Consider the following 14,206-nt stretch of genomic DNA (forward strand, 5'->3'; position numbering starts at 1 on the left):
AGAGAGAGAGAGAGAGAGAGAGAGAGAAATTTATCTTAGGAAAATGGCTTACACATGTATAGAAGCCAGCAAGTCCAAAGTTCCTGGATCAAACATCAAGCTGGAGGCTTTTCCCAGCTCCCACAATCGCAGGGGCCGAAGAGCTTAAGGCTGGCAGGCAGTACACCGGTTGTTGACTCCAACGAATGACGAATCCAAGATCTCCAGGCCGAACGGTGAACTGCTCACTCACGGACAGTTGTTGGCAGCACAACAGAATCCTGATCCACAGAAGAATATCTCTCTTCCCAGGATGTCCTTGGATATCTTGGAAGCAGGCCACACCCCTAGGGAAACTCCCCTTGAACAGATTGGCCACTCAGAACACAGTCATCCGATCCCATCATTGGAACAACCACACAGAACTGGGGTCCAGTCAAGTTGACACACAGCTCCAACTATCACACATTGCCCTTGCAAATGGACATCAGACAAGGATGCCCTCTGTCACCACTTCTATTTAACATTGTATTGGAAGTCCTAGCCAGGGCAATAAGGCAAGAAAGAGAAACAAAAGGAATCCAAATGGCAAAGAAGAAGTAAAACTATCTCTATTCCCAGATGAAATGAATCCTATACATAGAAAACTCAAGACACTCAGCAAAAAAATATTATTGGAACTAATAGAAAGGTTCAGCAGAATGGCAGAATTCAAAGTCAACATACAAAAATCAGATGGATTCCTCTACATCAATAAAAAGACCTCTGAAAAGGGAATAAGGAAAACAACACCATTCACAATAGCTAGCAAAAAGAGAAAATACTTAGGAATAATTCTTACTAGGGAGATAAAAGACCTATACAAAGAAAACTACAAAACACTACTACAAGAAACTACAAGAAATGGAAGAACATACTATATTCATGGATAGGAAGACTGAATATTGTGAAAATGTCAGTACTACCCAAAGCAATCTACACATTCAATGCAATTCAATCCAGATTCCATCAATATTCTTTAAGGACATGGAAAAAACAATCACTAAGCAATCTACACATTCAATGCAATCCAATCCAGATTCCATCAACATTCTTTAAGGACATGGAAAAAACAATCACTAATTTCATATGGAAAGGAAAGAGATATTGGATAAGCAAAGCATTGCTGATGAAGAAAAACAAAGTAGGAGGTCTCATACTCCTGGATCTCAAAACCTGCTACAGCCACAGTAGTTATAACAGCATGGTACTGGCGCAATGCTAGACAGATAGACCAATGGAACAGAATTGAAAACCCAGAAATAGACCTATCCATCTATGGACGGCTGATTTTTGACAAATGACCAAAACCCATTAAATGAGGGAGAGAGCCTCTTTAACAAATGGTGCGACCAAACTTGTATATCCACTTGCAGAAGAATGAAATAAGACCCATACCTCACCCCATACAAAAAAATGAATTCAAGTTGGATCAAAGACATATGTAAAACTCCAAACTATAAAGTTCATCAAAGATAAAATAGGGGCAAATCTAGGGACACTAATTTATGGCATAAATAGACTATCAAGCATAACCCAAAATGCACAGGAAGAGGAAGAGGAAGAGAAATTAGATGACTGGGTTCTTTTAAACATTAAATTCTTATGTGCATTGAAAGACTTCTCCAAAAGGGTAAAAAGAGAACCTACATATTTAAAAAAAATATTTACCTATGCCATATCTGACAAGGGCCTTACCTCCAAAATTTATAGAAAACTTTGACACAACACCAAAAAGACAATCCAATTAAAAATGGGGAAAGGACATGAACACACACTTCACTAATGAAGATGTACAGGGGACTAACAAACACATGAGGAAATGCTTATGACCACTAGCTGCTAAAGAGATGCAAATCAATAATAAGATATCATCTCACCCCAGCAACAATAGCAAAGTTCAAGAAGACAGAAAATAACAAATTCTGGCGAAGTTGCAGAGAGATTGGAACTCTCATACACTGCTGGTGGGACTGCAAAATGGTACAGCCATTGTGGAAAATGGTATGGCATTTCCTTGAAAAACTGAAAATAGAAATACTATTTTTTTTTTAGTGGAAAAAGAGATTGTTTATTTGATAATTTACTTGATAAATGGCATTATTGGCCATCTGCATGGAAGGAAGATTGGGCAATCTACTTCCATAGTGATACCACATTGGAAACCCAAGGAGGGGTCACTATGAGTCTGATCTGACTCAATGGCAGTGAGTTTTTTTTTTTTTTTCCCCCATGGAAGGGGGAAAAAAAAAATCTAACCAATGGGGTTAGAGTGACTTTGCCCCCAGGGAACATTTGGCAATGTCTGCTGACATTGAAAATAAAAATACTATTTGATCCAGCAATTCCTGAGTATACTAGGAATATACTCAAAAGAGGCAAGATACAGGACATGAATAGTCATATGCACATCCATGTTCATTGTAGCACAATTCATGATAGCAAAGAGGTGGAAACAACCTCAATGCCCATCAACAGATGAATGGATAACCAAACTGTGGTACATACACAGTGGAATACTATGCAACATTAAAGAATAATGAAGAATACTTGAATCATCTCACAATATGGATGAATTTGGAGGACATTATGCTGAGTGAATTAAGTCAGTCACAGAAGGACATATATTGTATGAGTCCATTATTGTAAAAAGTCAAGTAAAGATTTACTTAGGGAAGGAAATTCACTTTGTTGGTTACTGAGGATGGGTAGGAAAGGGAGGGAAACTATCAGACTAGTTGGTGGTCACATGTTGATCTGGGTGAGGGGAGGGGTGGTATGGAAAGAATCTGTGACCAGCATTGTGACCTTGGGGAAAGTAAAGACACAGAAACTTGTACCAAAGAGATAGACAACATATTACATACACACTACTCCATTACTACTGGCACCAAACATTAGGCTATGGGTAAACTCACAGACAGGTGAGAAGATCAGGTGGGGGTAGGTGAACAAGAATATACCCAAAACCAAGGATAGATTTGGCTTCAGATAATCTTACATATGCACTTGTGCTACAAAATTATCCACATACATTACAGAAGCAACAGATGATAGGGTTGGATTAGCTTCTCAGAGACAACCAAGTACCTTGATAGAGAAAATCACTGGGCCTGCAGACTTGGGACCATAGTCTTGGGAGACATCATGCTCAATTGGCACAGCATAGTACATAAAAATCTTGCTCTACATCCTACTCTAGTGAACAGTGACTAGGGTCTTAAAAGCTTTTGAGTGGCCATCTATGATGCAATTATTGGTCTCCTCTCATCTGGAGTAAAGAACAGTCAAGAAAATCAAAGTCTTCTGGAAACAATTAGTCCAAAGATATGATGGACCACGAGGACCTCAGCCTTCATGACCCCAAGACCAGAAGAACTAGATGGTGCCTGGCTACCAATGCCAACTGCTCAGAAAGGGATAAAAATGGGAGATCCTGGATAGAGTTGGAGGAAAAATGTAGAAGAAAATTCAAAAACACAAAAATGACCAGAATTACTGTTCGGATAGAAACTGGTCGAACCCCTAGACTGTGGCCCCAGTTTACCCTTCGGGCTTGGAAATGGAGTCACTTCCATGGATTGGCTCTCAGCCCAACAGTAGAAAGACCTACATCCAGAACACCTGCCCCAGGGAGATGCCCCCACCAATCTAGGAACATGGACCCCTTAGATCAACCAGTCATGAGAAAACAGAGGGGCAACGTTAACATAGAGGGAAAGCTGGACAGACAGGAGTGCATAGATTAGAAGGGCACAGGGAGGGACTAGTCACAGGGAGGAGAGAAGAGGAAAGGTTTTATGGTTGAGGATGGTAATGGGGCCATGTAATCAAAAGTGTATGAACTGTTGGATGTAAACCAAATTTGCACCCAAAGCACAATTTAAAAAAAAGAAAGAAAAGAAAAGAAATTGACATGACTGAGACCCTGATTTGAACTTTCAGCCTCAGAACAATGAGAAAATATATTTCTGTTCTTTAAAGCCAACTGCTTGCAGTTGCAGCACTAGGTAACTAAGACTAGGAAGCGCATGACGGTTTTCAAGTAGCAGAATGACACAAAAGGCAATGTGTGTCTTACACAATAATCATGTGGGTGACTTAATACAGAATGTATTTATGGACATATAGCCCATGTTACGAGCTCAAGTTCTTCAGGTGATCTTTCTAAGGACACCTGTCAACAACCTGCCCCAGATCATTGATCCAGTATTATTAATCCCCCTGCATGCAAAACCATATATCTGCAAAAGTTGGACACTGAGTAAAGAAGGCCAAAGAAGAACTGATGCCTTTGAATTATGGTGTTGGCAAAGAATATTGAATATACTGTGGACTGCCAGAAGAAGGGACAAACCTGGCTTCGAAAGAGTACAGCCAGAATGCTCCTTAGAAGTGAGGATGGTGAGACATTATCTCATGTAGTTTGGACGTGTTATCAGGAGAGAGCAGTCCCTGGAGAAGGACATCATGCTTGGTAAAATAGAGGGTCAGCAAAAAGAGGAAGACCCTCAATGAGAAGGATTGACACAGTGGCTGCAACAATGGATTGAAACCTAGCAATGACTGTGAGGATGGTGCAGGACCAGGCAGTGTTTTGTTCTGTTGTAGTATGACTATGAGTCAGAACTGACTCAACGGCATCTAAGAACAACAAATCACCTGAGGAGGTGTATTTCAGGGAGGCTTCCTATCACTGACACTTCCAAGCAAAGAAGCTAGCATAGGCTCAGATTTAGGGAGGCAGGCCGCTAGATTGCTCAGATTGTGTACCTTCCACTGCCCCTCCTTTGTGTTTTCAGGAGTGTACTTAAAAAGCCATGATGAGACATTTGCACTGCCTACATGGAGTGTAGGTGTGGGTTCTTCCTCCAAGGAGCACTGAAAGCAGCTTGTGATCAGTCAGACTATGAAGATAAGAGTTTATAAAAGAGAGAATGGTGACTCTGCTTTGCTCCAACAATAACAGGGCCTTTTGTATCAATGTTGGCATAATGTCTCTCTGCAAACTACCTAGGTATTGAGTGAGCAATGGATGATGGTCCCTAAGTGCCTTTGTGGCTGAACACAACTCAGCATCTTTGGGAGAAAGTCACACTGTGGGAGGCTGAAAGGTGGGAAAGAAGGGAACATACAGACCTGCCCTTTCTGTGACTCTGGTGATTCCCTCAAGTGCCATGTCAGGGGACCTTGTATTCTCTGCCTCATCCACTACCTGTCTCCAGTCACACTGGCCTTGCTGCAGTTTTCCAACATCCTGGCTCAGTCCAGCCTCAGGGTCTTTATCCTTGCTTATCTCGTTTCCTAGGTCCTTGGGTGGCATTAACGGTTTGTGTTTAACTACTAACTTAAGGTTGGTGTTTGAAGCCAGCAACACCATGGAAGAAAGGCTTGGCTATCTGCTTCTGTAAAGATGACAGCCAAGAAAACTCTATGGAGTAGTTCTACTAACATATGAGGTTGCTATGAATCAGAATTGACCTGACAGTGACTGGTTTGGTTTTGGGTTTGAACCCAATTCCTGAAATGTTCTTTCCCAGATTCTTACCTGTCTGGCTTCTACTCATTCTCTCAGGAGATCTTATCTGTAGTGTTAGCAGCAAGGACTCTGGAGGCAGCTTGCCTGGGTTCAAATTACAGCCCTGCCACCTTGAGCCAGGTACCGTTTCTCTCTGTGCCTGAGAGATGATTAAATGAGTCAGTATATGTAATATAGTGTTTTGGTCCTCTAGTGCTGCTCTAATAGAAAATACCACAGGTGGGTGGTCTTAACAAACAGGAGTTTATTCTCTTACAGTTTAAGAAGCTAGAAGTCTGAGTTCAAAGTGCCAGCTCTAGGGGCTGAAATCCCCTTGACCTTGGGCTTCAGCTCTGCCTCTTGCTCCTGGCCCACTGAAGCTGGAGGCTTTTCTTAACTCAGGCACAGGTAGCTGCTGGCTGCTGAGGCTGACAAACCCAAGGTCAACAAATAAAATGGCACAGTCCCCAAATTACCAAACAACATGGCAGGTTACTAGTTCAAATCCAGAGACAGTCCCAAGATCAGCAGGAAACATGGCAGGCTGCTGACTGAGGACTCAGCTACATGCAGGGTCTAAACATACCAAAAGCTTCAGAGACCTTTCTCAAAGCTGCTTCTTATATACTGGAAGCAGACCACATCCCTAAGGCAGTTGCTCCAGTAGATTCCACCACAGAGTTTATTACCAGTCTCATCTTGGGGAATAACTACATCCAGCTGCCCAGCCACTCAAAACCAGGCCCAGCTAAGTTGACACATAACCTTAACTACCACATATGCTTACTAGAATGCGTATTCCAGGGTGAGTTTCTATAAGAGTTAGTTATCATCTTGTATTGTGTTTACTGTATTGCATTGCACAGAATTGCATTGCATTCTATTCTAATAAATTACCTTGTAATAGAATAGAAAGTCCCTAGGTGGCACTAATGATTAAGTGCTCAGCTACTAACTGATAACTTGGTGGTTCAAATCCACCCAGAGATGCCTGGAAAGAAAGGCCTGGTGATCTACTTCTGAAAGATCAGTCATTGAAAACCCTTTGGAGTGCAGTTTTACTGTAAAACACCTGGGATTGCCATGAACTGGAATTGACTCAATGACAATTTTTTTGTTGTTGAAGTTAGATGAGACCCCCCCCAACTCCAGTCGTTCTCTCTCCTCTCACTCATGATATGTAAATATGCTATTAATTTGTTTCCTTGTTTATTGCTTCCCTTCCCACCAGCAAAACAAAACAACGCACTGCCGTTGAGTTGGATCCTACTCATAGTGACACCTCGTTGGGTTTCCAAGGCAGTGTTCAAACACCATAGGACAAGGACCTTGCCTGTCTTGCTTACTCCCTTATGCCCAGTGCCTAACATAGTGTTATGCACTTAGCAGACTCTTAAGAAATAGTTGTTGGATTAAGTAATACAGTTAAGGAACCTCTCTGAGCCAATATTTAACTCTTGGGGTTTGTAAGTGGGTAAAGTGTTTCTGAACTCATGCATGAGTTTTCCATAAAAATTAATTCTTTTCTTTCCTCCCATGTTCCTATCTTCTAATAATATTACCACCATAATCCATGGAGCTGTGGACATAAAGTTGAAAATTTGTTTTCTAATAATACCTGGGATGTCCAATAGACCATTTTCAGCTCTGGCAAAATCACAGTGTGTCTTTTCCTTCCAAAGATGAGGGGAATAGGATTTCTCGTACATAACAGAACATGGAATGAGCTGAGCTAGGGATGTAGTAGAGAACAGGATGGCAGAGTCACAAAAACTAGAAAATGAAACTTGTAACAGATACCTTGCAGGGCTTATTGGTTGAAGAATCTTTCTTAGCAATTTTGATACAGAATAAACTCCCAGCCTCCTTTGAAGCTAGGTGTGGACATACGACTAGGCCTGGCCAATGGAATATAAGTGAAAATGGTAAGCACAAATTCTAGAAAGTGTCATTGAAAGAACTTTCCTTTCTTTTCTTTTTCCTTCTGGCTGGGAATGAAGATGTGATGGTTGAAGATGGAGCAACCATGTTGGGCAATATGAGGCAAACATAGACCATATTCTTGGTAGAGCTACAAGGAAGAAGAAGCCTGGGTTCATGAAGACTTTGTAGGGCAGAATTGCTTTATTATCCCTGGAGTACTCCCCTAAATTTTTGTTTGAGAAAGAAATAAACTTGTATCTTGTTTGATCCACTGTTAGTTAGGATTTTTCTCCTAGCCATAGTCAAATTGAATTTTAATAAATGCAGCATTACAGTGGATAAGCCCTGGACTAAATGTTTTATTAAATACATTTATTATTTATTAAATAAAGACTTAGAGTTATCTGGAAATGGAAAGCCATAATACAAACAAGTATGACCAATGTGGGGCAAGATCAGAGGAAGAGGAAGAGAAGTCGCTCAGCAAACACCTAGATGACACAAGATAAGAAAAAAAGAAAAAAACTCCAGACCAGGACAGAACAGAGAGTTTTCTTAGCTAAATCCAGTTAAACATTTTCCTCAATTCTTTAGTGATAAGAGATCAACAATTAGCACCTTACTAACTAGTTCCTTTACTTAAGAATAGGTTATGTTGTTTATAAGTCTATTTGTGAGTCTAGAGGGACCTGGGAGCACCTCCACTTAATTGGATTGTGAGTTCTCTAGAACTTTAAAACCAGCATATACGCCTCTTCTTCCTACTTATAAATGTCCTACGAGCCATCTTTCTCAAAGTAAATCAGTTTGGTGTACAAGGAAAATCTGTGGAGCCAGTTAACTCCCTCCCACCTCTACCCCCGTCTGGAGGAGCACCTCTACTTCCAGGATCTTGCACTTGCCACCTCCCACTCACTCTGATGCTGCATAGATTTAAAGGGTCTGGAACCTATGAAGCTCCCCTAGTTATCAACCAAAGACCATCTCTACACTACCTCCCATCTGCTTCTGTTTCTGTTGTTTTCTTTCACTGCTCCTATTTGTTTCCCTCATGTTATTGTGGTTAGATGATGTCCAGTTGTTTCTGACTACTAACAACCCTATGTACAACAGAACGAATACTGCCTGGTCCTGTGCCATCCTCACAATCATTGCTATCTGTGAGCCCATTATTGTAGCCACTATGTCAGTCAATCTCTTTGAGGGTCTTCCTCTTTTTCTCTGACCCTCCACTCTACCAAGAATGGTATCTTTCTTTAGAGACTGGTCTCTTCTGGTAAAATGTCCAAAGTACGTGAGACAAAGTCTTGCCATCTGTTTGGTCACCTAGAACTGCTCTAACAAACACACCACAAATGGAGGACTTGAACAAATAGGAGTTTATTTTCTTACAGTTTAGGAGGCTAGAAGTCTGAATTGAAAGTGCCAGCTCTAGGGATTGGGTGAAAGCCTCTCGACCTTGGGCTTCAGTTCTGCTTCTTGGTCCTGTCCCACTAGAGCTAGAGGTGTCCCTTAACTCAGGCAGCTGTGGACTGCTGAGGCTAACAAGCCCAAGGTTTCAAATAAAATGGCACAGGCCCAATACTACCAAACAACGTGGAAGGCCACTAGTTCAAGTCTAGAGAGTTCCCAGATCAGCAGGAAGCATGGCAGGCTGCTAAATGAAGACTCAGCTACATGCAGGGTCTAAACATGCCAAAAAAAAAAAAAAAACCACTTCAGAGACCTTTCTCACAACTTCTTATATACTGGAAGCAGACCATATCCCTAAGGCAAAAAGATTCAATAGGGATTCCCTATTCAGCAGCTGCTCCAGTAGATTCCACCATGCAGTTGATTATCAGTCTCATCATGGAGAATAACTACACCCAGCTGCCCGGCCACTCAAAACCAGGCCCAGCCAAGGTGACACACAAGTTAACTACCACACCATTCTTATTTCTAAGGAGCATTCTGGTTATACTTCTTCCAAGCCAGATTTGCTCATTCTTCAGGCAGTCAATGGTATAGTCAATATTCTTCACCACCACCATAATTCAATGGCATCAATTCTTCTTTGGTCTTCCTTATTCACCGTCCAACTTTCTCATGCTTATGAAGCATTTGAAAATACCATGGCTTGGATTAGGCATACCTTAGTCTTCAAAGTAACATCTTTGCTTCTTAACACTTTAAAGAGATCTTTTTAATATTTAAAAAGATCTTTTGCAAAGTTGTCCAATGCAATATGTCTTTTGATTTCATCATCATCTTCTTCCTTTTTCAAATTGTGATTTGGGTAAAACTTTATAGAGCAAATTGGTTTTCTACTCAACAATCCATACACATCCTGTTTTGTGACATTCATTGCAATCCCCACACTGTAACAGCATTCTTCCTACTACCTCCCTGGGCCCACCCCTTTTGTTTGTTCTTCCTTCCCACCCCCTCCCACCTTCCTAGCTCTATCCCTGGGCAAATGCTATCTTTGTCATCTCATATGCTTGATTGTTCTAATGAGTACATACCCTCCTGTTCATATTACTGTTCAACTTAGAGGTCTGTCTATCTTTGGCTGCCAGTTGAATCACAGGGGTTAAGTTCAATTCCTAGCTTGAAGGGTGTCTAAGGGCCATAGTCTCAGGGGTTCCACCAGTCTTCATCAGACCAGTAAGCCTGTTTTTTTTTTTTTTTTGGGTGGGGATATGATTTTAAGTTTTGTTCCACAATTTTCTCCACTCTATCCAGGACCTCTTATTGTGATCCCTTTTAGAGTGATCAGCAGTGGTAGCCAGGCACCATCTAGGTTCTTGGTCTCAAGGTCATGGAGGCTGGGGCTCATTTGCCCCATTAGTCCTTTGGACTAATTATTTCTACATCTTTGATTCTCTTCATTCCTCTTTGCTCTGGATGGGGAGAGACCAATAGTTGCACCTTAGATGGCTACTCACAAGCTTTTAAGACCCCAGTCACTACTCACCAAAGTAGGATTTGGAACAATGTCTATGTGGACTATGTTATGCCAGTTGACCTTAGTGTCCCCAAGACTATAGTTCTGAGCCTCCATACCCAGAGACTCATTCCTCAAGGTGTTTGGTTATGACTAAGATGTTTTCATACCTGCAGTGCAGTGAATTCCTTAGTATGGCATCTCTAGCCATAGTCTTTGTAACTCCTGCTGGATTACTGGGTGAGGCCATGCAAATAAGGCGTGTAGAACTGATGTTGGGATTGGTTAGTTTTGTTACTCTGCTGGGCTTAAAATGAGCCCTCTTAGAGGCAGAGAAAGGATCTCACTGTCATCAAGAGAGAAGAGCTGGAGGTGCAGTAGAGCACGTCCTTGGACCTGAGATCCCTGCTCTGGACCTCCTTGGCAGAGGGAAGCCCCGACAGAGAGATGGTGGCAGTGGAACCAAGAGGCACAAGACAGAGCAGTAGGCTTGTCTGGCCCACACAGCAAGAAAAGCTGAGAGGCTAAGGGCCAGAGAGGTGAGCCTGAGGGCACAACAGAGGGAAGTCCTGATCGAAGAATTGTATCCTGAGTGCGTTTCCGAACCTGAATTGTAGCCTGTTACTTCCCTAATAAGGGAGCTCTGATAGCATAGTGCCTAAGACACTTGACTGCTAACCAGAAGGCTGGCAGTTCAAACCAACCAGCCACTCCTCGGAAGGAAGATGGGGCAATCTACTTCTGTAGTGATAGTGCCTCAGAAACCCAAGGAGGGGTTGCTAAGAGTCAGGTCTGACTCGACAGCACATAACAACAACACTTCCCTAATAAACCCCCATAATCATAACTTCCCTAGTAAACCCCCATAATCGTAACTATTGTCTGTGAGTTCTGTGTGGCCATTGTAACAAATTATTGAATCCAGCATAGAAGTAGTGAGTGCCACGGGAGGGAATGTTGGTGTCAAAGTTGGTAAAAAACTGGAGGGTGATGGTATGCCTGGCCTCATAGGAATAAGCCTTGGGCTGCTGATGGTGATTCTGACTCCCCCTTGTAAAGTTAGAGGAGGTCAGAAGATACCACTTCCATGTCCTTTTTGCAATACCTTTGCCCCCTGTATGTTCTACTACATTTGTGGATATATTTACAGCATGTATAAATATGTAGGTAGAGATAGTCTCTGTCAATTGCTTTTTCTTTGGGTGTTGGTTGTGGGTATAAGTAAAATGAAATCCTTGACAACTTCAATCTTTTTTCTGTTTATTATAATGTTGTTTAATTCAGTTGTGAGGATTTTTGTTTTCTTTATGTTGAGGTATAATCCATACTGAACACTGTAGTATTTGATCTTCATCAGTAAGTGTTTCAAGTCTTCTTCACTTTCAGCAAGCAAGGTTCTGTTATCTGCATATCACAAGCTGTTAATGAGTCTTCTTCCAATCCTGATGCCACATTTTTCTTCATATAGTCCAGCTTTTCAGATTATTTGCTCAGCATACAGATTGAATAAGTGTGGTGAAAGGATACATATAACTCAGACACATACCTCTCCTGATTTTAAACCACACAGTATCCCCTTGTTCTGTATGAATGACTGCCTCTTGATCTGTGTGTAAGTTCTGCATGAACACAATTATTTGTTCTGGAATTCTCATTCTTTGCAACGTTATAAATAATTTGCTATTATTATCCACATAGATGAATGCCTTTGCACAGTCAATAAAACACAGAGAAACATCTTTCTGTTATTCCCTGCTTTCAGCCAAGGTCCATCAGACATCAACAATGATATTCCTTGTTCCATGTCCTCTTCTGGATCTGGCATGAATTTCTGGCAGTTCCTTGTCGATGTACTGCTACAACAGGTTTTGAATTTCTTCGGCAAAATTTTACTTGTGTGTGATATTAATGATATTGTTTGATGATTTCTACATTCTGTTGGATTCGTTTTCTTTGGAAAGGGCACTTTAACAATTGACTGGCCAAGAAGCTGTCTTCCAAATTCCTTGGCATAAATGAATGAACGCTTCTAGTGTTGCATCCATTTCTCAACACAATTCTGTATTTTTGCCTGCTTATTTCCTGTGTCTTCTCCTTCCACTATTAGAATTTAAGTTTCTCAAGGACATAATTAGATTTTAGGTACTGATGTGTTCCCAGTGCCCAAGACAACATTTGACTCATATTAAGCACTGAATAAAATAGATGTTGGATATACAGACAGATACTTATACACCAGTGACCATTGAAGGACTATTCACAATAGCCAAAAGAGGGAAACAACCCAAGTGTCCATCAATAAATGAATGGATAAACAAAATGTGGTATATAAACACAATGGAATATTACTCCACCATAAGGAGAAATCAAGCCCTGGTATCATAGGTGAACCTTAAAAATATGATGAGTGAAATAAGGCAGTCACAAAATGACAAACACTGTATGATCCCACTGATATGAAATGTCTAGCATTTGGCAAATGTATAGAGACCAAAATTTAATCATGGTTACCAGGGATGGGTAGGAGGGAGGTTGAAAGGAAGTATCATTGCTTTGGGGGACAATGATTGTCTGTTAAGGGTAATGGGAAAATTTGAAAATGGAGTAGCACATGATGAATGTAATTAATGTTCTTGAATTGTGCAAGTTAAAATGGTAAGTGTTCTATGTATTTTCACCATAATTTTAAAAAATATTCATGTTGGATGAATGAATAAATATTTCAGCAACAGCACTTTCACCATACTATGCTATTAGGGTCTTGAACAAAGTACCAGTTTTCTCCTCAATTAAATCTCTGGCTAGTGGGCATTCCACTGATTCTATAGCACTGCTGTAATGTTTTTTTGTCTTCCCCTTTTCCTCCTCTTTTGCTAACTATCATGGATGGGTTGTGAATAGCATGTTGATACTAAGGTCCTTCTAAACCACGCCTCCTTGTGAAGTGAATCACAGCACATAAACACAATAGTGATTATTTTTTCTCAGCACTTCAAATTTTTTATTATCTCTTTGTCTTAGTCTCCTAGGGCTGCCAAGACAAAATGCCACAAAGTGGGGGGCTTTAAAGAACAGAAATCTGTTATTTCACAGGGAGGCCAGTAGCCTAAATTCAGGGTGTTGGGCAGGGCCATGCCTTCTTCATCCATTCTGATCTAGGGAAAGATCTTTCCTTGTCTCTTTTCAGTTTCTGGTAATCTGAGCACTTGTTCCTTGGCATTCCTTGGCTTTTAGATGCATCTTTACTTAGCATCTCCACCTGTGTAACTCTGTCTCCATGCCTGTTCTCCCCTTCTGTAAAAAGAGATTAGGATTACCCTACTCTGGTATGACCTAGTTAACTGATCACATCTTCAAAGAAAGACCCTAAGTCCAAACAAGGTCATACTCACCAGTACAGGGGTTAGAACTTCAGCATATCTTTTGTGCAGACAGAATTCCATCATAATTGCATAGCTGCTATTTCAGGCATTTTTACCACTTTTGCACCTACTGGACACAATGAGATTAATAATATTTGTAAAATCTCTCAAAACTAAGTAGAACTCCATCAAGATCTCCACTTATTAACAAAGGACTCTATGGTCCAAACTGAAAGGATTTTGCGCTACAACCATTGCCATCTGCTGGCAGAAGGCCCAGCTGATGTTATTTTGTTTTATAGCTTTATTTTGTTTCTATCCCTCAAAGCTGGTAACTTGGAAAGTCATATATAGAGAAGTCTTTTTTATTTTTATTTTTTTTTTATTAGGATTTGGGTGAAGATTTACAGAGTAAATTCACTTTTCATACAGCAGTTCACATATACTTTGTCTCAT

Source organism: Orycteropus afer, unplaced genomic scaffold, assembly GCF_000298275.1.
Source record: "Orycteropus afer afer isolate SDZICR_OR568_19922 unplaced genomic scaffold, OryAfe1.0 scaffold00150, whole genome shotgun sequence".
Classification (NCBI taxonomy): Eukaryota; Metazoa; Chordata; class Mammalia; order Tubulidentata; family Orycteropodidae; genus Orycteropus; species Orycteropus afer.